Source organism: Heteronotia binoei, chromosome 21 (assembly GCF_032191835.1).
Source record: "Heteronotia binoei isolate CCM8104 ecotype False Entrance Well chromosome 21, APGP_CSIRO_Hbin_v1, whole genome shotgun sequence".
Classification (NCBI taxonomy): domain Eukaryota; kingdom Metazoa; phylum Chordata; class Lepidosauria; order Squamata; family Gekkonidae; genus Heteronotia; species Heteronotia binoei.
This window is the reverse complement of record NC_083243.1, coordinates 85,904,371-85,931,548: the sequence shown is the minus strand read 5'-3', so window position 1 is coordinate 85,931,548 and position 27,178 is coordinate 85,904,371. Positions and strand designations below refer to the sequence as shown.

The window sequence follows — 27,178 nt, the reverse complement described above, 5'->3', positions numbered from 1 at the left end:
TACCAGTCCACAGTCTGTGCTTAACTATCTCTTCTTCAACTGTCAGTTACCAACTGTCATTTCCTAACTGAAGCTGTCCATAGAATTCCATATGAGCAGCCTGTCACTCAAAAGTTCTCAGACTCTGTTAGGCATTAACCCTTGACAGTCTGGCACATGAGGCTATCATGCTTTGGTCACATTATGAGAAACCAGAAGTCAAGATAACAATGCTAGGAACAGTTGAAGGCAGCAGGAAAAGAGGAAGACTCAACATGAGATGGATTGACTCAGTCAAGGAAGCTATGGGTCACAGTTTGTAAGATCTGAGCAAGACTGTTCATGATAGGACATATTGGAGGTCATTACTTCATAGGATCATGAGGTCAGAAGTGACTTGACAGCACTTAAAGTCCCCTCCAAAAAAATCTTCTAACCACATATCCAGTAATAACCTTTGTTTATGTAATTTCTACGATTATGATGAGGTACAGAAAGGGAGAAAACCTGGGCTCATCCATTGCAAACCTCCCCCCTCCCCCCGAAAAGTGGTATCAACTTAGACATGGGGCAAGTAGCATAGGATGGTAATGCAGCACAGTGGATTACGTTCACTCTTTGGGTGGTATAATTGCTGCACCAGTCTGTCTCTTCACACTGTGCTAAAATCCGATATCAACATCCTAAAATGAAACTTAGTTTATTTCTAGAGGCTACTGTAAAAGTTTGGAGAAGGCATCATAAAGTTCTTGCCCCTCCCACTTCACTCTTAATGACATTTACTGGCCATATTTTGATGTGACTACCATTAAAGGGTTAATTAAGAGAATTTATAACATGCTGGCAAGCCTAAAAATTCCTTTCCTACATAATTACCAAAATGCTTGGCATAGGGATTTAGGTGCTTCTTTATCCGAAGTTCAATGGAGCCGTGTTTGGAATACTGCAGTGTACACATCACCTGCTTTTAATATTAGGTTTCAAACATATGTGATTTCTTGATGGTACCCAACTCTTGCGCAGCTTTCACATTTGATTCCTGATATGTCCCCTCGCTGTTGGAAATGTTGTGGTTCTAGGGCTACCTTTTACCATGCTTGGTGGTCTTGCCCGGTGATTGTCATCTTCTGGAAACAGGTGGTTAAGGAAACTTTCAGAATTACAGGGGTTATGATTCCACTCTCTCAGAGTTTGATTCTTTTGAATCTTTGGGAATCTGGATTTGCTTTGAAACAGGATAAAGAGCTTATAATGCCTTTACTCACTGCAGCTAAAGTGGTGATTGCTTGTAAATGGAAAGATGAGCAATCCCCTAGTCCAGGGTTTTCCAAACTCCCTCCCACCCCGTGGCCCAGTTATTTTTACAATTCTCCTTCATGGCCCACTAAAATTTGGGGGTGGAGCAAGGAGACTTTGGGGGTGGAGCCGGGAGACAGGAAATGATGTACAAACATGCTTAAAACTCTTGCAATGTTTTGTTTAGGAAAGGTAGGAGAATAGTGGGATTTTGCAATGCAATCAGGTAAATAATAAAAGCCCAAGTGTGGAGGCAATTCTCAGGATTTTTATTGGATGGATGTGGCTTGAATAGGATTGGCTCACACTGTCTCTGCTGTGCCATTGGCTGAGTCTGCTCTCCCCCATCCACTGCCAGCCCCATCAGGCAAGAACCCCAGCAGAAGGCCACTGACCTTCGACGGAGACTGTTCTCTCCTGACAGGGAGCTTACTGAGCAGGACTGCTTCTCCTCAAGGCCTGTTATAGGAAGTCCAGGACAGTCCATCTGAGAGCAGGCAAGGAGGTGTGAGGGTGTAAAACAGGGGGAATATTTGTGGTGCCTGGCCCCTCAGTGCCCCCCCCCCCAGCTACGGGCCTGTGTTCATGAGAAAACAGTTGGGTTCCTTCTCTTCAACTGAGGCAAAAAGAATGTTCATTCACAGCAAGGAGGGGCCCTTTCCAGCTGCCAATACTCTTCACTCTTTCTATTCCGATTAGGCTATGGTGGGCTCATATGACAGAATGGACTCTGAGGGAGAGGCCTTTCCTCTAGGTGAGGGCTGTAGAAACTGTCTGGGTGATTTCAAACCAGCCTAAACTGTCTCACGGGGCTGTTGTTGTTCAGATCAAAGGGGGGGAGGGGAGAGGAGAGGAGAATGATGTAAACTGATGTAATGGCTGAAGACTCCTCCCTATTAAACAGTCTTGTCAGAAAGAGACTGAAAAGTATCACTACAGGCCTCTGAGGGAGATCTTTCCTCCTGGGGAACCACTGTTGCCAATCCCCAGGTGAGGGCTGTAGAAGCTTGACTGGGTGATTTCAAACCAAGTTAACCTGCCTCATGGGGTTGTTGTTGTTCAGATAAAAGTGGGGGGGAGAGGAGAGGGGAATGCTGTAAACTGATGTAATGGCTGATGACTCCTCCCTATTAAACAGTTTGTCAGAGATAGTCTATTGGACTGAAAGGTCTCACTACAGGCCTCTGAGGCAGAACTCACTGGGTCCAGTGCTGACTATGGCTGCCAGTTCCAGGTTGGTGAGAAATTCCTGGAGATTCTGTGGTGGACCTTGAGGAGGGCATAGGGGTTAGGGCTTCAGAGTGGGGTCTGCCAGACCCAGATCCTTGCTGTGGAAGCTGACTGTCTGATTTTGGAGCAGTCACAGACTTCCAGCCTAACCTGCCTCACAGGGTTGTTGTTCAGATCACATGGGGGGGGGGGGAGAGAATGATATAAACTGCTTCGCCCCACCCCCCATGGAGAAAGACTGATTTTCCTATATAGAGGCTGCAGGGAGGGCACAGGTGATGGAAAGCTGAAGTCAGAGGGGCAGATAAAGGGAAGGAGATAAGTTGCCAACTCCAGGGTAGGGAATTCGTGGATATTTAAGAGGTGGGGTTTGAGAAGGGCTGGAACCTCAGACAGGTACAATGCCATTTCCTCCTGGGGAATCACTGGAGATCACTCAGATTTACAACTGCTCTCTAGATAGCAGAAATAAGCTTCCCTTGAAGTGTGGGGAAGTTAATGCCTTCACTTGGATGGGTGGGAAGATAGCAAGGGTAGCAGGCACTTGCCCAGAGTCTCCTTCTAGAGGCCATTTCCCCCCCCCATGGGCCTTACTCCTAGTTTTAAAAATAAAACAAAGAAAAAGCGCAAGGATCACAAAGCAGAAAACTAAAAATATAAAATGCTCTCAGCCTGGGAAAACATGAAATTGCAGGGCATTTCAAGCTTCTCTCGGTCTACTCAGATTAACAATGGCAAGGAAGGGAGGGATGGAGGAAGGAGAGAGACAGGGAAAGACAGAGAGAGAAAGAGAGAGAGAGAGAAAACAGGAGAAAAGACTGACTGACAGCAAGAAAGAGAGAAAGAGGAAGGAAGACGGGAAAAGACTGAAGAAAGAAAGAAAGAAAGAAAGAAAGAAAGAAAGAAAGAAAGAAAGAAAGAAAGAAAGAAAGAAAGAAAGAAAGAGTGACGGGGTGAAAAATAAAGCAAATAGATAGAAAAAGAAAGACCGACTGACAGAAAGAAAGAAAGAATGAATAAAAGGGAGGAAGGGAGAGAGAGTATTCCCAGCATCGGGAAGCCCGGAGGCCGCCGCATGGATGCGGCAGGCCCTGCTGAGCTCTGCCCGGCATCGGGAAGCCTGGAGGCCGCCGCACAGACACGGCAGGCCCCATTGAGCCCTGTTGAGTAAGACATCGACAGGAGGCCCTTGCGACCTGGCATAGAGCATTCCATGGCCCAGTGCCGGGTCACAACCCTGCAGATGGGAAATGCCACCCTAGTCTATGGGCTTGGTATCTCAAAGTCTGGGATTACTTTACACTAGATAAGATTACTGATGAGGTGCAGTCATGTACTAATATACCTCAACATAAATCTGTAATGGAAAAATGTTCTCTTTTTTTAAGAATCCATTTTGCTAATTATTTAACTATGTCTTAATTTGTGTAACATTACTAGTGAGTTTATGTTGTTTCATATTTAGGAACTGTATGTTTTTCTGTAAGCTGTTTGAGTTTATAATAAAGAAAAATTATTAAAAAAACAAAAACAAAATAACATTGACATTGTTTTGGTCTGGAACCTATTTTGCAATTCATTTACTGTTTTCATTCTCCCTTCTGGATCTTCACAAAGCAAAGAGACCAACTACATCTAGGCACTCCTTCTGTGACAAAGGTCTATCACTCTGCAGTAGGACCTCTAGGCTAACCAGAATTCAGTTGTGCTCTGTGTGGTTATTGATAATCACTTTGAGTTGGACTCCCACATCCCTCTGATACACATTCTTCTTTCAGGATTCTGGATTCTGGATTGCTCACCTCAAAGAGAAAAGAAGTTTTAAAGCCATTATTGAGGCACTTTCCAATTAGCTGGAACTCTCTTCAGTTTGTGTACATAGTAGATGCTGAGGCAGCTGGGAATCTTGAGGCTTCATTAGAGGCTCTGATTCACGGGAGGGAATGTCCAATCAAAATAAGTGCAGTGAGCCAACTAACATACCAAAGAGAGGTTCTGCATGGGGTAATAAAATTAGCAGGCCTAAAGAGAGTAAATAAAATAACACAGAGGTGGAAGTTACACTGCTCTTACTCACAGAGACAGATATGGTGTGAAAACTAAGGGAGGATGTAGTGCCTCTGCCTTGCTCCTTGACCTTTCAGGCAAACCTGAAAAGTTAATAAGGAACCAGGCACAGCAGACTTTGTGATCGCTCATGGAAAAATACTAAGTTCAGTAAATATGATAATCTGGTCTCTGCTCTCGAGCACGTCGCAGATGCTTCATGGTGACTGATGGTGGCTCCAACATCAAGGCAGCTGTCCAGCGTCAGGGCCTAAAACGCCTTCCTTGCCTGGCCCACCTTCTCCACCTTGTAGTTAAGGATGCATTGGGCCAGATGAAAAGCCAGGATCGTCAATATCTAGCTGTGACCCATGAGTGCCGACTTCTGCTCCAAAAGTGTCGGCACATCACAGGTCACTTCTCACGCAGCAATATGGACTCATATCAGCTGCGTGAGAAACAGACACTGACAGGCGTGCCAGGGCACCACCTGATCGGTGACGTCAGCACACACTGGAACTCCACCTGTGCCATGCTGGAGTGCATGGTGGAGCAGAGAGCAGCCCTGGATGCCATTGTCTCTGAAACGAGGGTCTTTCAGGATGAGAACAACCTCACCCAAGAGGATTGGGTGGTCATTTCTCAGACTGTGGAGGTTCTTGGGCCCTTCAAGACCTACACAGAAATGCTCTCATCTGACATGGCGAGCATCGCACTGGTCGTCCCCATGGTCCAGATGGCCCGTGAGGACCTGGCCTCGTTTCTAGCACCAGCTCAAGGCCATGCAGACCTTCTTCCAGTGGTGCGCGCCCTGGTTGTTAGGCTGCAGGAAGGGCTTGAGGCCCGTTTTCAGACTTTCACCCAGGATAAGGTTTACATGATGGCGGCCATGTTAGACCCGTGCTTTAAGGGCACAGTCGCCGAGTGGGCCAATGAGCTCGATCACTGGCGAGACGAGCTCTCCCAGAAGGTCGAGCATTCCAGAGTCAGGGCGGGCCCAGTGCCGGTAGTTGAGGAGGAGGGGGGTGGAAGCAGCTCATCTGCCACTTCCACTGCTGTTGTTCATCCCCAACCTCCCCAGCTAGGCAGTGTTTCCCATGAGACTCACGGCATGAAGAGTGCTGAGATGACATTCATTGGGTGGGTTGTTGGCCCCTCTAGGAGCGGTAGGGCACCGAGAGCGAAGACGGGTGCTGCGATGGTGAGGGACTATCTTTTGGAGCCCCTCGAGCCACAGGAAGCGTCTCCTTTGGACTACTGGGTCACGAAAGAGGAGGTCTGGCCGGCCCTCTCCTCTGTGGCCAAGGCATTCCTCTCATGTCCACCGACGAGCATGCAGAGCAAGCACGTCTTTTCTCATATGGGCGACATTGTCTGCCCACATCGCTATCACCTGCAACCCTGGACAGTTGAGCAATTGGTCTTCCTGAAGGTCAACTTGCCTCTGTTCAGCTCTCCAAACGTAAACTTTGAGAGTGAATGAAGTGAGCACCTACTTGTGCCTGCATCCTCTCTTGGCCCGCACTTGGAAGGTGGTTGTAAAACGCTCCTCCACTAAAAATAGACTAGAGTTTAAAGACAGCCCAAAAACTCACTCACAAATTGATTGGCAGTGCATCCCCCCTCCCACTCCTCATCCCTCCCCAAACCCCAAGTGAATGCTGGTTTAAAAACGGCAAAGCGATCCAAATTTCCCCAGTCCCCCATCCTCATATGCCTAATAATACTGAAAGGGCCATTGCAGCCCCCAAATGTAACCGACAGCACCCACAGGCCCAGCCCGGATAACCCGGGTTTTTTTTCAGGGGCAGGAAGAAGAAAGAGGGAGGTGCCAGTGATGATGACAGGCAGCCAGCAGCCATACCAATGCTGAGGTCCCTCTAATGGGACAGTGATGCTGGTGTGTTACTGCTGAGCTGAGAGAGTAGGAATGGTTGCCTTCCTCTCACACAATCTGAGGCTGTCCCAGTGATCTTCCTCATTTGGGGTTCAATTCTGGCTTGCCTCCTTGTGGTGCACCCTGGGTAACGCAAAAGAGCCTGGACCAGCCAACCATCCATCACTCAAGGTAAGTCAAAATGCTTCTTGCTTTGTGTCAGATACAGAATGATGTGGAGCTAGGTGTGGTGGTCCACCACTTCTCTTGTTTGAGAGTTGTGTTATTTGGGGCAGGGCTGGAGAGCTGGCATCTGTAGATTGTGTGTTCTGTGGCAGGGAAGCTGGCACCTGGGTGAGACCCAGAGCCAGCATGCTTGTTGTGCTTGGCCAGCTCTCCCCGTGTTGTTTGGGACAGGGCTGGAGAGCTGGCATCTGGGTTTGCTGCAGCCAGGTCTGCAGAGCAGACCTTGAGCAGATTGTGTTTTGTGTGGCAGTGATGTTGGCAACTGGGTTTATATTGGTTCCAGGCCTGCAGGATTCATAGAGTAGATAGAGGGATGTAGTGCATTTGGGTCTTATAGAGATTCTCTGGTGTGAAGTTAGGTTTGGTGCCCCAGGAATTGGACCCCCTGGTCCAATTTTTTTTTGGCCTTGTGGGTTTTGTGTGGGATAGTGCCCTGAAGCTGCACAGCAGTTTTGTTTTGTTTTTTTTGGGGGGGGGGGGCTCTCCTCAAAACTTCCTGCTCCCCAGAGCCACTTTTCCCACAACAATTACAGTGAGGAAGTGGCTCTAATTGGTTTTTTCTCATCATTGGGAGCAGTGTTCCTTTTGGGATGCCCACAGATGGGCGCAGTGTTTTTGGGCCATGGGGGTTTCATGCTGGGGAGTCCCCTGAAGCTGCCCTGCATTTTTTGGGCCTCTCCCTCAAACTCCCCTCTGGCCAGAGCCACTTTCCCCACAGCAATTATAGTGGAGGAAGTGGCTAATTGGGCTTTCCCCATCATTGTTGGCAATGGGTCTTTTGGGGAGCCCAAAGACAGGGACCCGCTGGCCCAATCTTTTTGGGACTTGGGGGTTTTGTAGGGAAGAGTCCCCTGTGGGTTCCCTGCATTTTGGGGGGCTCTCCCTCAACCCCCCTGTCCCCCAGTAGCCTCTAATTATACCTTATGTTGCCATTTATTTCAATGGCCAATAGGGTATAATGGTGGAATAGGATCCCCTGGCCCAATCTTTTTGGGAGTGGGGGGTTTGTAGGGGAGAGTCCCCTGTGGGTTCCCTGCATTTTGGGGGGCTCTCCCTCAATCCCCCTGTCCCCCAGTAGTCTCTAATTATGCCCTATGTTGCCATTTATTTCAGTGGCCCATAGGGTATAATGGTGGAATAGGATCCCCTGGCCCAATCTTTTTGGGACTGGGGGGTTTGTAGGGGAGAGTCCCCTGCAGGTTCCCTGCAAATTTGGGGGCTCTTCCTCAAACCCCCTCCCCTCCAGGCGGCTTCAAATATACCATATTTGCCATTGATTTCAATGGCCCATAGGGTATAATGGGGCCGTATATTTGGAAATAGTCGCGCATCTACCATATATGCGGCTATTCTGATTACGAAATTCAGAAATATACGGGATTCCGTATTTTTTCCCTCCATATACTTCTGAATCTGTGTACTACCGATTTTTTTTTTTTTTGCACATCCCTATTTCCTGGTGCATGTATCACTCCTCAAATTGACCTTGATTTGTTGGCAGTATTTTTAACTTTGCACTCTTTAATTTCTTGCGATGTGTTACCCTTTTTTGTTTTACTACTATTCGAAGCCATTCTAATCTTCCTGGTGTGATTGCTCAGGGCAATGCATATGCTGACAAAGCTTTAAAAGGTGTTACCTCTCTATTTACTGATCCCTTTCTCAGTCACAGCTATTTTCACAAGAACAGCAAAGCACTTGCCAAACAGTTCTAATTACCTTTTGTTCTGGCCAGTGGCCCATCCAGTCCAGCGATCTGTGTCACACAGTGGCCAAAATATGTGTGTGTATATACACACATACACACACGTATATATATATATATATATATATATATATATATATATATATATATATATATATATATATATATATATATATATATATAGCAACTGATGGACCTCTGCTCCATATTTTTATCCAATCCCCTCTTAAAGCTGGCTATGCTTATAGCTGCCGCCACCTCCTGTGGCAGTGAATTCCACATGTTAATCACCCTTTGGGTGAAGAAGTGCTTCCTTTTGTCCGTTTTAACCTTACTGCTCAGCAATTTCATTGAATGCCCACGTGTTCTTGTATTGTGAGAAAGGGAGAAAAGGACTTCTTTCTCTACTTTCTCCATCCCATGCATAATCTTGTAAACCTCTATCATGTCACCCCGCAGTCAATGTTTCTCCAAGCTAAAGAGCTCCAAGCGTTTTAACTTTCATAGGGAAAGTGTTCCCTAACGAGCTTTGGCAAATTGATGTTACCCATATAGCTTCCCTGAAACGCTGGTACTGTGTCCATGTTTGTGTAGATACGTACCCTGGATATCTTTGGGCTACTGCCCACTGTGGTGAAATCACCAAACATGTCATGGCTCACTTTATTTCTGCATTTGTGGTAATGGGTCATTCGCAACTGTTGAAAACTGATAACGCCCCAGCATATAGTTTTTCTGAATTTGTCGCTTTTTGTACACAATGGAATGTTCAAATCCAGCATAGCATTCCATATAATTCCAAAGGTCAAGCTATTTTGGAACATGCTAATCAGACATTGAAAACCACTCTTCAAAAACAATTAAAAGGAGTGAAAATGAAGGTTCCTACCCAAATGCAGGTTCAGGAACAATTAAATTTAGTCTTATTTACTTTGAATCAATTAAATATTGGCCCAACCGGGTTTTCTGCCTTTGATTGACATTTTGGGCAACATTCAGAGCTTCCCCGACCCTTGGTGTATTATAAAAAACTTCCTGATCCTACTTGGCATGGTCCGGTTCCCCTTATTACCTGGGGGTGCGGGCATGCTGCTGTGTTCTCTCTTGCAGGTCCTTTGTGGGTTCTGGCACATTGTGTTCGCCCGGCTAAAGATGGCATGGCATCAGGATCTCCCAAATCCGATCCCCAATTTCAATCTCAGCCTCAAGCGGGATATGGTGCGACGCCCACACACACAGACGGCTCATGATATCACATGGGGGGATGTGAAGCGTCTAACTAATCAAGCTCAAAAAACGTTGGAATAAGCTGTGCGAGAGCCATCCCCGGAGAACTTGGTGGCTGCTGTTTTTGCACAGCTAACAATGAACTCCATGACTGTTCTTTGTTGTTTGTGTTTATGTATTTTGTCTCTTGACAAGGCGATTAGTTTTGGAGATCGTCTTCAGTTTAATATTTGGAAATGCTTAGCTAACATTAGCAACGTTTCCCATTTTTGTTTGACACACAACGCACTGATTTACATATGTCATTAGGAACCTGTCTAATTCCCATTTGCAAGGCTCCAGGAACTGTAGGAAACAATACAGTTCTTGGTAAATTTTTAAATGAATCCCAGATCTCTTATGCAACTTTATGCAACTGGGGCATTCTCACCTATAAGCTTCCAGCAGATGCCTTAACTCTATATACCTCGTATGTGGCTAACCATAGAAATCTTACTTGTGCAGATGGTAAATTGCTCCCACCATAAGCCATTGCACGGTTGCCAGCAAACAGATGCCCCCTTGTGGAAGTGCAATGCAACAATTAATGTAACCAGTAATTGTGGCCGTCGAACTTTTAGTTATATTCCTGCTAATATATCCCTTTCTGTATGTTAAGTCACCTTGCTGTAGTGTTGCCTCAGAGATACTGGCTTACAGAACCCTCTGCCTCACGCATTAGCAGGAAAACCGTCCCCTTAGACTCTACCTGTGATTCTTCTGATATGGCATTATCATCTCAGGCTGAATATGTGGCCCTCGCTGCCTCACTTGTAGGTGTCCCCGGCCTTGCCACCCGCAACTCTCATAACATAAATGCACTTGCTTGTGTAGTTGCTAAAGCATTGAACCATACCTCCGCTGCTCCGACAGCTCTCAACGTAGAACAGCGACAGCTTTGTCATGCTATTTTAGACAATTGAGCTGCAATCGATTATTTGTTGTTATTACATCATCAAGGCTGTGAAGTTGTGTGGCAGATGTGCTGCTTTAATTTGTCTGACAACAGTCCTGTTATCGAAAATGAAATACAAGCCCTCAAAAAACTGACACAGCAAATCAAACAAGATGTCCTCCCTTCCTGGTGGAGCAGCTTATGGACCTGGCTTCCCTCAGGATCCTGGCTCCGAACTCTTTGCATGTATGGAATATTAGTTTTTGTCATATTGATTTTATGTTGCTGTTTAATTCAGTGTGTACCCTCCTTACTGCAGCAATGTCTTTCTATTTGCAGCACAGTTCCCACAAATCCTATTTCATGACAACAATTGCCATATGTATATAAAGCTCTTGAGCAGATGGACCATCAGGTTATAAAACAAAAAAGGGTGGAATGTAGTGGCTCTGCTTTGCTCCTTGACCTTTCAGGCACACCTGAAAAGTTAATAGGGAACAAGGCACAGCGGACTTTGTGATCGCCCATGGAAAAATACTAATTTCAGTAAATATGATAATCCGGTCTCTGCTCTCGAGCACGTCGCAGGTCTTGACTAAACAGTTTTGTATATGTCAGCTATCCACCTCAGAAAATGATTCATGATTATCTTGTATGACTCAATAAAAGGTTAGGGAAAGACGCTAGCAGGTCAGCTCATGATTGCGGCCTGAAGACAGACTGACCCTCGAATGGTTCTTTGCTACAGGAGGAGGCTCATGAGTATTTGAACAGAGGTGAGGGATGAAACCTTCTAAAACAGTAGCTAAAAGTAAAAAGTAGGACAACTGGCTCCCCTCTGGCCACTTTCCCTAATGTTTTAAAAGCTTTTCTTCAGTGTATTCCATTATATAGGGGAAACAGTGGGTGGGAAGGAACTTTGCTGCTTGTGCCTTCCCTCTCATTGTTAGTTCAATCAGCTCTGTGATGCATTATTAAATGAAAGCTTTTTGAAAATTCCTAAGTTCATTTTCACTTTGTAGTACAAACATTTGTTTATTTCTATGATCTTTTCAGTTTCTGAGACCCAGGACCACTGCGTGGGAGTAGGCCAGGTAGGTGGCTGCCTAGGGGACCACCTGGCCTACAGGGGTGCTGCTGGGTGCCCCCTCCCATGCCCTGCTGTTCTCAGCTTCCTGAGTCAAAGCAGATGGGCAGCACATTGGTGTGCGCTCTCCTCCGAGCCCACCTTCCCTTGCAAGCCCAACTTCCCTCAGAGGAGGACATGCCCCACCCTGCCCTCACCTTCCCGGGGCTGCCTAGGACACCGGGAAGACTGGCACCGGCCCTGCTGAGACCTACATTTCTGCACTCACAGGACTGAAGTCAAGGGAAAGGAATAGCTTACTACTGTCTAACTAAGGCACACTACGACTGAGATTCAGACAGTCCATTCATCCTTCACAGCTGTTTGCTTAGCCCTTGTCCTGCAGGCATATTGCAAAGCAGGAAGGAGGAAGGAACTCAAGGTGAAGGCTATGAATAGTGTTCTGTCCTGTTACTGGACTAAAAAGAGAATGGAAAAAGAATGAGGAATCTGCTCAATAAGATGACCAGGCCTATAGCTACAGTGGGGCCTGGGAGGGCCAGGCCCATCCTTCCAATCTGTTCCCTTTGCTCACCGCCACTCACCAGCCTTGCTGCTGGTCTTTTTGCTTTCCCCCTCCCCTTCCCTAACACACCTTGGAGAGCAAGGGTGGGGAGTCAAGTGGTCTCTGTCTCTCTGAGAGATGGATACATAAGAAAGGGGTGGGGGAACACAGCTGCTCTGATTGCCCAGGTGAAGTGGGGTTAGTTTGTGGAACTCAAGGCAGCTTACAGTGAGAGCCCTGGGCTGCCAAACCGGGTGCCCCCCTGGCCCACCAAAACAAAAAATCCTGCTGCGGACCCCACCAAATATGAGATCCTGGCTAAGGCCCTGAGGATGACCAGATCAAGTGTGGAAGAAAAAGCCAGCAGAAAGGACCAATGATTAGAGGATGATTAATAAAACAGTATGCGTGTGGGGGACTTAGGGAGCAAGCAGTCTTCAAAAAAATAAATCCCATTCTATTTAATGGGTCTTACTCCCAAGATTACAGGCCTCCCTTCCAAGTTGCCCATCTCTTTGCTCAGAGCCATGTCAACTCAATTTCTTTGCCTTCATTTATATATTTTCTTTTTGGAAAGCATCTTTTAAAAATAGGAATAAGGCCCCAGTGAAACCGACAAGTTTCTCACCATCAGTTTCACCTGAAAAGGATCAGCAACCCACTAAAACTGCACAGGCTTGGGAGAGGAAGGTTAGACATTTAAAATGCTTTTCCGGAGTGAATTTTACGTTGTGGGAAAGATGGTGAACGGACGACAAGATATGCGTCAAATTAATATCTCCACTCACAGGTGACACAAACCCCACAGGAAGGTTGAAAGGCGACCGTAAATCAGCCATTCTGCAGCGCCATCAATGATTCAAAGAAACAGGATACAAGACGTTCAGGTTCACTAGCCCGCTAAAAGTCGGAGAGAAGCTTTAAAAAAAGTAGCTCATTAATGCATTCTAAAACCCTGCCACGATTTGTTACATTGCTGGTTTTCATTTATCTCTTAATATTAAAAAAAAAACATTTTCTCTTCCTGGTTTACAGATGGCTTGAGGAAAAAGTCACCGTCTGCCGCTTCAGATTTTCGCAATGTGAGTGCAGACAAAGTATGAGATCTCTGGACCCGACATAGGAAAGAGAGTGAGGGAAGATTTGAACCTAACCGTAGGATTTGTTGTCTGTGTCAAAGGCGACTGGATTGCCCGCAGTCAGGAAGCGAGAGAAGCCGTCGGGGGCGCTCAGGCACCCCATCTCTTTGCCCACCCCCGCAATTGCCTATGCTGCAACTGCGAAGACGCACAGCGACGCGACACTCTGAGCCGCCGCCGCACAGCAGCCAGGATGTGAGCCCTTCCGGAGAACAGCGGCATTGCTGTGGCCGGGGACGAAGCTGCTGCAGTAGAAACAGAAGCCACCGCCGCAGTCAGAAAAAGCTGCTCGGCCAACCCACCCGTTCTCTCTCCCCCCCCCCCTCCCCGTAGGTCCAGCGCTTGGCAGTTGCTATAGTTACTGGCCAGGCTTCTCGGTCTCCCTGCTTCTCCAGCAAGGCGTGCACTGGCGGCTTGGAGCAGCTGAGCCTCAGCTTCTCGCGAGAGTTCGAAGGAAAGCAGGCGGAGCAGGCAAACTGGGTGAGTGAGTGAGCTCATTCCGGGCATTGGAGAGGGAGAGAGCGAGTGGCTGTTTCTGCAGAAGCGGCAACAGCAACTTTGTTGGGTGAGTTCTCGTAAGGAGGAACGGCAGGCAGGCAACGGGCGCGGGACTGGGGAAGGCAGCTGGAGAGGGCCTGGCTTCGAGTCTCCGCTTCCCGACGTCTCTGCTCTTGCTCTACAGTCCCGGAGTGTGGCTGGACCGGAGTCGAGAGAGGCACCTCCCGCCATCTCCGCATGCCAAACGGAGGAGGGCGTGTGGGCGCTCTGAAGCCAGCCCCCCGTTGTCCCTCCAACCCAGATTCTCTTCCCCCTCCTCCAACCTGTGGCTCTTGCAGCTATGGGAACCCGAGGGGAGGTAGGAAACACGCCCCCCTCTTCCCACGTCTCAAGCTTCTGTCCCACGCTTCTTTCCCTGCGCGCACTCACTTGCTTCTCGCCCCCCCTCCCGCATTGACTCCTGAGACCTTGAGTTTCTGTGGTAGTGATTGCTCTCCCCCGCGCTTGAACCTATTCTGCGGCATGATGAGTCGCCCCCTTTCTTCCCAAATTCAGTAAAGGGGAAGTCCTGCTTCTTTGATTTATTCGTATGCGAGAAAGACTGTTCCTCCTTTCCTATCTCTGTCCACGTTTTCCCCATATTCTCTGCGCAGAGAGCATGGGAGCCTTGTCTGCAACTGATCAACAAGAGAAGCCGACTCGCTCACCCAGCCCCCAATTTAAACAAGAAGACAGGCAACACGATTCACTTGGCTTTCCTTCTCACCCCGTACTGCTCTTTCTTGGATTCATCTTTTTGTAACACCCCCCCCCCCTGCAAATGAAGGCGAGGATTCATATTTCTCCTAAACCTATTGACTAAGCTGATTATTTTTCCTATGGGCAGAACCAGAGAGGGAGCTATAGTGGAAAGAAGAGAGCAGCGGTAGCTGTGGGATTGTGTATGTCTCACTCCCCCCCACCCCAAACCCCCGTGAAGGAATTTTGAGTGGGAATAGGTTGGAACATTCGTTGGAAGAGAAAGATAACTTAGTTGCTGAAAATAACCCAAATCAAACACCAAGGGGGGAAAGCTCTGTCAAAGCAGGACAGAAACAAGTAACACTGCCCTAGCAATGTTCTCTCTTCTGCTTTATCGTGTTCTTAAAGGTGAATACAGTTTAACATTGAAACTGTTTGGGTTTGTCTTCCTCAGGTTTTTTGTCCTCCTCTGAACATGCAAGCAATTTTAGTTGGTAGCTTTGCTGTAGTCATTTTGTTCTGAACCAGTTTTATCACTGTGATAATAATTAGTTAATTCAAAGGTAATGCTGTTGGGAATATTCTAAATGTTTATAATGTGGGAAAGGGAGTTGAAGAACGAAATTTGGCTTTTGTATTCCTGCAGTTTGGAGAAGTCAGCAGGTAGGACTTTAAAGTAGATCTTATAAAACGGGTAGACAATTAAAATCAGAAAATGTAATATATGTGTAAAACTGAGTTTTATTTTCTTGTTAAAATGGTTTTTAAAGTGGGTTTCACCATGGAGTGTTTGATATATGCACATCAGTTGAATAATCATGAATTGTGCTTATTTTATGGAAAATATGCTTGTTTGCATTACAGGGTAGGAAACATGATTCTGCTTATTATGGGAAACTCTCCTTGTCTAACCTTGACTGCTGCTGTTACATATTTTTCTGCAGTAAAACCTAGATTGCAAACAGTTCTCTTGTAACTGATTTGATCTCACATGAATAAAGTCTGTACCAGCTCTTGATGGTGCTTTTAGCAGTTTTCTGTCTTAGATGTCAAAGAGTTTTTGAAAACTTGGGTTGTGTAAATTGGTTGCTTTGAAGTAAAGGTGTCTGGTTTCATTGGAGTCACAGTCTGTTTGGATGAAAGACTGGTTCTTCTTTAAATAATTCATTTTGTGAAGAAACTTTGTCTCAGACTCCTCCCCTCTTTCACCATAGTGAATGCTACATGTGGTTCGTGTTTGACCCCCCCCCCCCTGCATTTAAATTGTAAACAAGCTTTGTAAGGGAACTTTTGAATTTCATTGGTTGTGCAATATAGTATGTCTGTAGTCATGCTTGATAGAGTAACTTATTTTGGAGATAAGTCATTCAGCAGTGTAGTTCCTGGTTCTGCTTAGGGTATGTAAGGAGAAATGGAAAATTTTGACAATGGTTGCTTATAAAAAAGAGACATTTTAAATTTTCATTGACTGAGCTTTTCATGAATTAGGCCATCAGTGCCAAGCTGGTTAATTGTCAGAGATCATCTATGATTAACTTGGCTGTATTTTAAAATGGTGTTGTTAGGAGACAGCCAGGTAGTGCAAAGGATACTGGTCTGCTTTAGGAATCCCCCATTTCTCTTGTGGAATAAATGATCAGAGTTGATGACCTGCTACAGGGTAGAAAAGTAGATGCAGACTCTATAGGAATCCCTTTTCCTGCTCAGCTATTTGGTGTATGCAAGATACATGAGTACTGCATGTGCCATGCTTGCACAGTTGGTGTAGATTTTCTACCCTGTTCCCTCAGCAACTTTTTCTATCCCCAGATAGGAAGGTTTGTGAGCACACAACTGTTCACGGGTTGCTCTTGCTGGTATGAAATGGGTGAATGATGTATGTTATGTTGTGCATATAGTTTTAAATAAACTTGACTTCCTGCATTAATCTGTGTATGCATAATGCATTAAATTATGTAGTTCAACAAAACCTATTTCCTAAGGTGCCAAATAGAAATGTGAAGGCCCAGGAATAAACTGTCAAATATGTCACAAAATGCAGTTTTATCAAGTAACTTATAAATTATGTATTTTAAGTTATTATTTATTAGATTTTTATACTGCCCTCCCTGTAAGTTGGGCTGTTAAAGCAGTAAAGTTAGTTTAATTTTAATAGAACAGTAAATATTGCATATATTTATTTCCCCTCAGCATTTCCATGTCCCCCTTGAAAAATGGGGGGAAATTGTTTTCTTCCATGGTTTCAAAATTTCTGGAAATTTTACATCTCTAGTGCTAAACAAAATTGGTATTGTGTCTTGGACTATTAGTGGAAGTTTGAATTGAGATGGATGTCTTGTAAATAGTCTTTGATTTGAATTTTAGACCAAAGAAACATAAATTGATGTAGCCTGATCCCCACCCTAGCCTGTATTTGCACACAGGTATTCATATATGACAGAGCATCTAGAGCAATATTAAGCCCATTTTCCTAGCAAGGGTGCATGGCTCTAGGGAGAAGCATGGTTGCTTGGTCTTTTTGTGGGAAGTGCTAATGGGCATCCCATTGCAGTTTTGGGCTGGATGCAGTGTACTTAGGCATTTATTGACCTGTGTTCATGATCTGGCATATACATATTTAGTACATACTTGCAGAATTATTCATTCTAATAGATGATCATATTTGACCATACTAATAAACCTATCAAGGCTTTCTTTTTCTTTAATAAATGTTAATATTTCTACATACATGTTCATGACTTCATTTTCTTTAGAAAGACAAATTGAAAAGCTTGAAGACTTCCATTGATTATAAATCTACAAGAGCTGAAAGAAGGAGAGAGGATAGAGGCCCCCTTGAATTCCTTTGTGTTCTTCATTTATAGTATTTCCATTGTATAAAAGAAAGAAGCAGTTTTCTCCATATCAATAGTTCAGTCTTTTCACCAAGGGGCTTGCTGCTTAATATTCAGTGCTTACAGGATATTTAGGATACCCCACTGTGATATAGAAAACCCTTTGGTGTTGGTTACTAAGAGGTAAATCTTGCAAGTTGGTTTGGTTTTTGTAAAAGCTGTTTCTTTATCACTAAGCCATAAGATGATTTTTAATGAAATTTGAGAGTACAGCAAAATGGTTGTTTCGGTGTTACTTGGACATCACACCATTATCTAGAAGTTTTTATTGCTTAAAAAACCTACAGTTAACTCTTCACCATTTTCTAAATATTCATGTAGGACTTGAATTGGACATTGGTGATTTTTTAAATAGATGTTATTTTCTAAGCATGATTTAATCTTTTTGTTCTTAATTTTCCAGAAATGCAATATAGTTTTTCTTAGTTATAAGAACTTGATGAACAGAAATTCAGTTTATAACCCAAATGATTTGTACAAACTGTCATCCTTAATATTTTAGGGTGTGTTGTTGTTGGGTTTTTATTAGACTTTATGCTGAGTTTACTATCTAACTTTGTATATAAATGTTTGAAAACCTCAAATTGTAATCATTCTGTGTTATGCATTAGTTCAGTCATTTAAAAGGCACTTGAATATATTGTGTTCTAGTTCAAGATTTTTTAAAAAGCTAATTGTATGTTAAATATCATCTTGTATCTAAGGAAAAATGTGCCAGATTGTTCTCTGTCTCACGTTTCCAGGGAGATATGACTCAATCACTTTGCTTTTAGAGAATCTCTGTTAACTAGAATATTACCTAGTTTTGATATTTATAAATTGGTGGCTTAATTCTGCCTGTCAAAGTTAACTTAACTGGGTTTGACATCTGTAAGGGTAGGCCTCAATACATTTGGCAGTAGTTATTTATAATCAGTTTAATAACACAATAACTAGGCGTTACTAAAGGTGAGGCTGGTCTGTACATCAAGTGACAATGGAGCTAGTTCTTGAAACTGAGGCATATTTATAGAATGAGGTACAGTAGGGGCAAGCCAGAAAATATTCTTAGTTCACAAAGTAATACCATATAATATTAAGGTGAGGGTAGTAAGATCTGCTAAGATTTTTAAGTAGTGTGGAAGCTCCTCCATGCTAGCAAGAAGAGCTGTGTGCACAGTCCTTTAAATTTAGTGTTTGTCCCCTATCCCATATTAAAAACTTAATATGAGCTAGCTATATCTATAAAAACCCTATTTTTAAAATGCAGTTGTCTAGTATATCTTTTTCCCCCCCATTAAGTTGGACTCTACAGACCTAATCAGGTTACTTCTGGAAATGAAGTTTCTTGCTTGTGCTGTTCTTAATATCCCTTATCGAAGAACACTAACTTGAAATTTATGATTTGGTTGTTCCCAACATCTACTTTTTTTTGGGGGGGGGGGAGGGCGGATGCTTCTCAATTAACCAGCGTGTTGCTTCTTTAATTTCTTTTGAACCTAGATAAACTATAGTTAATGTGTTGCAGTTGCTAGAATGTCAAGCAAGGAATGAGGAGACCGAGATTCCAACCTTCTCTGCCATGGTGGTTCCTAGGTAACCTTGGGCTGGTCTTTTCCCATCCTCATCTGACTCACAGGGTTGTAGTGAAGATAAAATTAGGTTCAGGGAAGCCGGTTAAATCATTCTGAGCTTCTCAAAGAAAGGCTGAAATAAAAATTGAATACAAATCATTAACATCTTTTGTTTTGGTCCTGATTTCAATGAAGAGAGAGACATACTCAGTCCTCAGCTATTAAAGTTAACTCTGTTTTCTGATGGGGGCATTATAGTATTTATTTTGATAGAGAGCAATGATTTGATGTTCAGGATTTTTGATGACTCCTAAAGCCTTTGAATTCAAATTTAGCTTGACTTCATGATGGTGATTACTGTTTCCATTCCACTCAACTGATTTAGTTGAAAGATGAGCTATATAATTTCTCAGGCTTTTTTGTGAGGTCTTGAGTGTCATTCTGAATAAGTCAGTCCATAAGATTGATCTAGTTATATCCTATAAGCATTTTTTGAGATTGCAGTGCATTGTTTTTGTATAGAAAGCAATCCTGAATTATCATGGTTAATTTTGACTAGTTGCCTAGGTTGGATTTTTAAAAATCTGTAAAATTTACCACAGTGGAGATATTCATTTCCTGAAACACAGGGCAGGTATTGAGGAATGGTGCTCAGAAGAGCCGCAGCTGGCTCCAGAGCCACTGAGCATCACTGGTGTAAAGTTATCGCTGAGGATAAAGTTAAGTTTACATACAAAGAAGCAATAACAAGAGTTTACATACATTTAATTTGTGTCATACTACAAAAGATTCTCATGAAAATTACAATGTTTGTATTGGGCCCAGGCAGCTTTTTTACTCAATCTCTGCCAGTTCCTCTCTTTATTACAGCTGCTGTTCTGCATAGCTTTTGCCCATGGTTTTCCCATGATCCAAAATATAGCCCTTTTGGTGGTCAAAGGAAACCCTCCCTCCCTCTGAGAGCCAGTTTGGTGTAGTGGTTAAGTGTGTGGACTCTTACCTGAGAGAACCGGGTTTGATTCCCCACTCCTCCACTTGCACCTTCTGGAATGGCCTTGGGTCAGCCATAGCTCACACAGAGGTTGTCCTTGAAAGGGCAACTGCTGTGAGAGCCCTCTCAGCCGCACCCACCTCACAGGGTGTTTATTGTGGGGGGAGAAGATATGGGAGATTGTAAGCCGCTCTGAGTCTCTGATTCAGAGAGAAGGACGGAGTATAAATCTGCAATTCTTCTTTCGCCAGTGGAAAAATCTGGTTGAATCAAACCCTTTGTACTTCCAGAGGGAATTGCTGAAAAACACAGCACTAACAATAAAATGTTTGTTATATATACTAGTTATCACAATGAAATTTCTAGATGCTATGGTGAATTGGTACCTGAGATTTGTAAAGCCTTGTGTTATTCTTTGTGTCACTGGAAATGAGGGAACCTGAAGCCACAAGTTAGGAAAGGCACAAACAGGTATAAGAAAAGACCTGCATGGTTAACAAACAGTAATGGAAGCTGTAAAGGGTAAGGAGGACTCCTTTAAGCAGTGGAAAGCTAGTCCAAGTGAGATTAATAAAAGGGAACACAGGCTGTGGCAAATCAAATGCAAGACTGTGATCAGGCAGGCAGAAAGGGACTATGAGGAGCATATTGCAAAAAAACATAAAGACCAACAATATAAATTTCTTCAAATATATTAGAAGCAGGAAACCAGCCAGGGAGGCAGTGAGGCCCTTGGATGACCAAGGGGTAAAAAGATTACTGAAGGACGATAGGGAAATGGCTGAGAAGCTGAATGCATTTTTTGCCTCCGTCTTCACTGTGGAAGATGAGAAGTGTTCGCCCGCTCCAGAACCACTAATTTTGGAAGGGGTGTTGAAAGACCTGAGTCAGATTGAGTGACAAGAGAGGAGGTCCTACAACTGATAGACGAATTAAAAACTAATATGTCACCAGGTACGGATGGCATACATCCAAGAGTTGAACTTGTGGATCTCCTGATAAAAATACGTAATCTTTCATTGAAATCTGCCTCCGTTCCTGAGGACTGGAAGGTGGCAAATGTCACCCCCATCTTTAAAAAGGGTTCCAGAGGAGATCCGGGAAATTACAGGCCAGTCAGTCTGACTTCAATACCGGGAAAGTTGGTAGAAACCATTATTAAGGACAGAATGAGTAGGCACATTGAGGAACACGGGTTATTGAGGAAGACTCAGCATGGGTTCTGTAAGGGAAGATCTTGCCTCACTAATCTGTTGCATTTCTTTGAGGGGGTGAACAAACATGTGGACAAAGGGGACCCAATAGATGTTGTTTACCTTGACTTCCAGAAAGCTTTTGATAAAGTTCCTCATCAAAGGCTCCTTAGAAAGCTCGAGAGTCATTGAGTAAAAGGACAGGTCCTCTTGTGGATCAAAACCTGGCTAATTAATAGGAAGCAGAGAGTGAGTATAAATGGGCAGTCTTCGCAGTGGAGGACGGTAAGCAGTGGGGTGCCGCAGGGCTTGGTACTGGGTCCCATGCTCTTTAACTTGTTCATAAATGATTTGGAGTTGGGAGTAAACAGTGAAGTGGCTAAGTTTGCAGATGACACTAAATTGTTCAGGGTGGTGAGAACCAGAGAGGATTGTGAGGCACTCCAAAGGGATCTGTTGAGGCTGGGTGAGTGGGCGTCAGCATGGCAGATGAGGTTCATTGTGGCCAAGTGCAAAGTAATGCACATTGGGGCCAAGAATCCCAGCTGCAAATACAAGTTAATGGGGTGTGAACTGGGAGAGACTGACCAAGAGAGAGATCTTGGGGTTGTGGTAGATAACTCACTGAAAATGTCAAGACAGTGTGCGATTGCAATAAAAAAGGCCAACGTCATGCTGGGAACCATTAGGAAGGGAATTGAAAACAAATCAGCCAGTGTCATAATGCCCCTGTATAAATCGATTATGCGGTCTCATTTGGAATACTGTGTGCAATTCTGGTCACCGCACCTCAAAAAGGATATTATAGCATTGGAAAAAGTGCAGAAAAGGGCAACTAGAATGATTAAAGGATTGGAACACTTTCCCTATGAAGAAAGGTTAAAACACTTGGGGCTCTTTATTTTGGAGAAACGTCGACTGCGGGGTGACATTATAGAGGTTTACAAGATAATGCATGGGATGGAGAAAGTAGAGAAAGAAGTACTTTTCTCCCTTTCTCACAATACAAGAACTCATGGGCATTTGATGAGATTGCTGAGCAGTCAGGTTAGAACAGATAAAAGGAAGAACTTCTTCACCCAAAGGGTGATTAACATGTGGAATTCACTGCCACAGGAGGTGGTGGCGGCTACAAGCATAGCCAGCTTCAAGAGGGGGTAGATAAAAATATGGAGCAGAGGTCCATCAGTGGCTATTAGCCACAGTGTGTGTGTGTGTGTGTATATATATATATATATTTGGCCACTGTGTGACACAGTGTTGGACTGGATGGGCCATTGGCCTGATCCAACATGGCTTCTCTTATGTTCTTATTAAGTGTGTCCAGAGAGATTGATCTTGAAATTTGTCAGACTCGTATGGGAACAGGTGGTATCAGGACATTTCAGGTTCAACGATTATAACTAAAACCAGAGATGGGTAGATGGTCAGTAAAATTTATTTATCACTAGTGAAATACCACAGGAGGAGAACAAATGCATCCAAGAGTAAGCTGAATGCCATCTCCGAAGTCAGTGTGACTATTGAGCAATGGTACCATGGTCCTATCTGATTTAAGCTGCAGGTTTTAGGATTTCTTTCAACTCCGGATGACCTTTTTCAGTAGATTCATGCATACATTAAAAAGTATCGGGGGGAGATAAGATCTGAACCCTTGGAATTCTGTAATGGAAAAATCATGGTCCAGGGGCTTACCAAGAATTGCATTGGCCCCACCCTTTGGAATCGCTCAGCCAACAAAGCTTAGAACCATTGGAATGCAGTGCCATCAGTATTCATTTCATCCAACAGGTTCAGAAGGGTTATATAGCCAGTAATATTAAAGATGCACTCACCCCAGAAAAAGTTATCCATCTCTCCCTGGTCTGAAACAAGATCTCAATTCAATCTGGAATATATCTAGACATATATTAAGATATGTATTAACCAGGATTAATCTTACAGCTGCTGGCAGGTGATTAAACACTTTGGCCAAGAAAGGGATATTTACAATCTATAGTTTAAATTTTATGACTATTTTCTTCAAGAGTGGTCACATAGCTACTTCCTTCAACACAGCAGGACTTTTCTGACTGTCAGTGAAGGATTCATCAATTTCCAGATCCATGTGGTCAAGGCTTTCCACCCTGCAACTAATATCTTTGATGCACAAGGGTCAGGTATTGAGGTGGCAGGCCAAACCTCACCAAGTAGTTTGTCCACATCCTTCAGCTGTAATAATCAAAAATCATTTAATTCAGTGGGACAAAACTGTTTGGCAGTGATGTTGTCAGCATGGATACAAGTAGGTTTTTGTCTGCAAAATGCCTTGCAAACATGTCTGCAAAATGCCTCACAAACATGTCACAGTGAGCCACCAAATTATCCAAACTATATACCTTCAGGAGTAAAATGAAGCTGCTCCCTTACAACTTGGAAAAGCTCAGTTGATGATGGAAAACAAGAATGCATTTATATGATTTTTATCTTATCCTTTTTTCAAGTAGCATGCAGTCTTCTTGTCCGTTTTATCTCACCTCTATGAGACTTTTCAGACTGAGAGAAAGTGACTTGCCCAAGTGAGCTTCCTGGCAAAGTGGGAATTTGAACCCAGATCTCTCCAGTCATAGATCAGTGTTGCTGTAGCCGCTACATCCTGTTGGCTCTTACCATGGGTGTTGCCACTATAACACCCATGGTACAACAGCTATTGAAGTTGGTACAACACCTATTGAAGTTGGCTTTCTGATCCTGACTGCATCTGGATTTTTTTTTAAGTACAGACAAAAGTAATTATGAGGCAAAGCACCCCTGATTCCTCTCAGGGGTTAACATAAATAGTAATGGGCTTATTCCATTTTGCAGGTATTGCTAACTGAGACTCTCTGCCTACATTGTCCTTATCTTTAAGTCCAGAGCTGGAAATGTGATAATTAGCTTCTCATGAGAACCTGCAGCCCACAGGATGGGAGGGGGAAATCCGGAGTGATGAGGTAATTTTCTAGAGGGTTCCAGCAAGAATGTGTCCTGTTGGCTATCATCATCAGCTGATGCTGCTTGGCAAAAAAATGAAAACAAAACCCTATAATTGAACTAATAGCCTGGAGAAAAGGGGCTAGCTTGGATTCTGATGAACAAAACGATAAACTCATATTGCAATAGACCGCATCATAGAGAACACATAAGCTATGACCCTTGGCTCTAGAACTTAAGATTTGTGCCATCTTACACAGAACTTGGAAATGTGTTAAGTAGTTTAGCTAGTTTTTCTTGAGTTTTTTGCTGTGTGATTTTAGAGTGTTGTGTTGCCTGTAGATTAAACATTTTGTTCTGAAAGATATTAAATAAAACTTCTTACAAGGTTTTTTAAAAAGGTTAGGCTACTTGTGTACATTAGCCCTGGGAACCCACTGGGTTCTGCCTTAGACTCCTTGACAGTAATTTTTCTACAAATCTGTGGAAATGAGATGAAGAACAAGTAATTATACAAATGTCAGTCCTTGGTTTTTAGATTGCCTTCTGAAGTTATGAAAGACTGTTTGAACAGGGACACCTTGGCTGTTCCACTTGATCGTCATCTAAATACTGCAGTACAATTATCCAGCTGTGTTTAACACTGTTGAAATCCAGGGGAACTGAATTACTTTAAAATGTCTATTTGTAGGATTCAAAGAATCATAGAGTTGGAAGGGACCTCCAAGCTCATCTAGTCCAACCCCCTGCACAATGCAGGAAACTCACAAATATCTCCCCCCCTAAATTGACAGGATCTTCATTGCTATCAGATGGCCATCCAGCTTCTGTTTAAAAACCTCCAAGGAAGGGGAGCCCACCACCTCCTGAGGAAGCCTGTTCCACTGAGGAACCGCTCTAACGGTCAGGAAGTTCTTCCTAATGTTGAGCTGGAAACTCTTTTTATTTAATTTCAACCTATTGGCTCTGGTCCTACCTTCTGGGGCCAAAGAAAATAATTCTGCACCATCCTCTAGTTGACAGCCCTTCAAATACTTGAAGATGGTGATCATATCACCTCTCAGCCGCCTTCTCTCCAGGCTAAACATCCCCAGCTCCTTCAGCCTTTCCTCATAGGACTTGGTCTCCAGACCCCTCACCATCTTCGTCGCCCTCCTCTAGACACGTTCCAGCTTGTCTATATCCTTCTTAAAATGTGGTGCCCAAAACTGAACACAATACTCCAGGTGAGGTCTTACCAGAGCAGAGTAAAACGATACCATCGCATCATGTGACCTGGACACTATACTTCTGTTGATACAGCCCAAAATTGCATTTGCCTTTTAGCCACCACATCACACTGTTGACTCATGTTCAGCGTATGATCCACAAAGACCCCTAGATCCTTTTTGCACATACTACTGCTAAGACAAGTCTCCCCCATCCTATAACCATGCATTGGATTTTTCCTACCTAAATGCAGAACTTTACATTTATCCCTGTTAAAATTCATTGTATTGATTTTAGCCCAGTTTTCCAGCCTGTCAGGATCATCCTATATCCTGTTTCTGTCTTCTACTGTATTTGCGACCCCTCCCAATTTAGTATCATCTGCAAATTTAATAATCATTCCCTCTTTTCCTTCATCCAAATAATTTATAAAGATGTTGAACAAAACAGGTCCCAGGACAGATCCTTGAGGCACTCCACTTGTCATCTCCAAGAGGATGAGGAACCATTCACAAGCACTCTTTGGGTGCAGTCTGTCAACCAGTTACATATCCTCCTAATGGCAACAGGATCCAAACCACATTTTACCAACTTGTCAACAAGGATAGTATGTAGGACCTTATCAAAAGTCTTACTGAAATCAAGATAGTCAGTTTCTCAAAAAAAGAGATCAGGTTAGTCTGACATGGCTTGTTCTTGAGAAACCCATGCTGGCTCTTAATAATCACAGCCATCCTTTCTAAATGTTCCAGGACAGATTGATGATTTGTTCTAAAACTTTTCCAGGTATAGACATCAAGCTGACGGGTTGGTAGTTACCTGGATCCTCCTTTCCCCCCTTCTTGAAGACTGGGACGACATTCGCCCGCCTCCAATATTCTGACACTTCTCCTGTTCTCCAAGAATTCTAAAAAATAATAGCCAGAGGGTCAGAAATTACATCCACAATCTCTTTTAGAACTCTTGGATGCAGTTCCTCTGGCCCTGAGGACATAGTTTCATTTTAAAAAACAAGGTGTTTATGTACTACCCCTATACTGATTCTAGCTTGGAACTTCATACCCGCATTTTATGTTCTGTTTTTGCTATGTTGAGCACTGTTACCCTCAGAAGAGAAGACTGAGGAAAAGTAGGAATTGAGCAGTTCTGCCTTCTCTTCATTACCTGCTACATTTTCACTTTCCTGCCCTCACAGTGGGCCTACCATGTCCTTGCTCTTTTTCTTACATTGAACATAAGAAAAGAACCTTTTTTTGTTGTTGTTTTTAGCATCTTTGGCCAGACTAAGCTCATACTGAGCTTTAGCTTTCCTAACTTTTTCTCTACAAGCACTGGTGATTTGTTTATATTCATCCTTGGTTATAAGGCCCTCCTTCCAATTCCGAAAGGAGTCTTTTTTGTTTCTCAAGTCTTTAGAGAGTTGTTTATCACTTCGGCTTTTTTAGGCTTTTTCCATTTTTTCTTCTCATAGGAATCATCTGTGATTGCGCTTTCAGTATTTTGCTTTTAAGAAACTCCCACCCCTCCTGAACTCCTAAGTATTTCTGACCATGGGATTTTACCCAGCATAGTTCTAAGTTTGTTGAAGTTTGCCTTTCTGAAGTCCAATCTATAAGTCTAACTATGTCTAGCTTCCCTAAGACTGTAAATTCCAAAATCACATGGTCACTACTGCCCAGGGTGCCCACTATTTCTACTTCTTCAATCAATTCTTCCTTGTTGGTGAGAATCAAATCCAAGATAGCAAATCCCCTCATGGGCCTACATTTCCCAGGATCACTTCTGTCCCTCTGATTTGGTGGCAGAGTTTTGGAAGGAAAACTAGCTCAGAGGAGGTG

At 43.7% G+C, this 27,178-nt stretch overlaps 1 protein-coding gene across 1 annotated transcript in view; it reads left to right on the top strand.

Moving 5' to 3' along the window:
- The first annotated feature begins 13,774 nt into the window (after positions 1-13,774).
- SIPA1L1 (signal induced proliferation associated 1 like 1) overlaps positions 13,775-27,178 on the top strand; it is a 347,094-nt gene continuing 333,690 nt past the window's right edge. The window contains exon 1 of the mRNA XM_060262825.1: positions 13,775-13,874. The gene's annotated coding sequence lies outside the window, so the exon portion shown is untranslated. The remainder of the gene's footprint in view (positions 13,875-27,178) is intronic.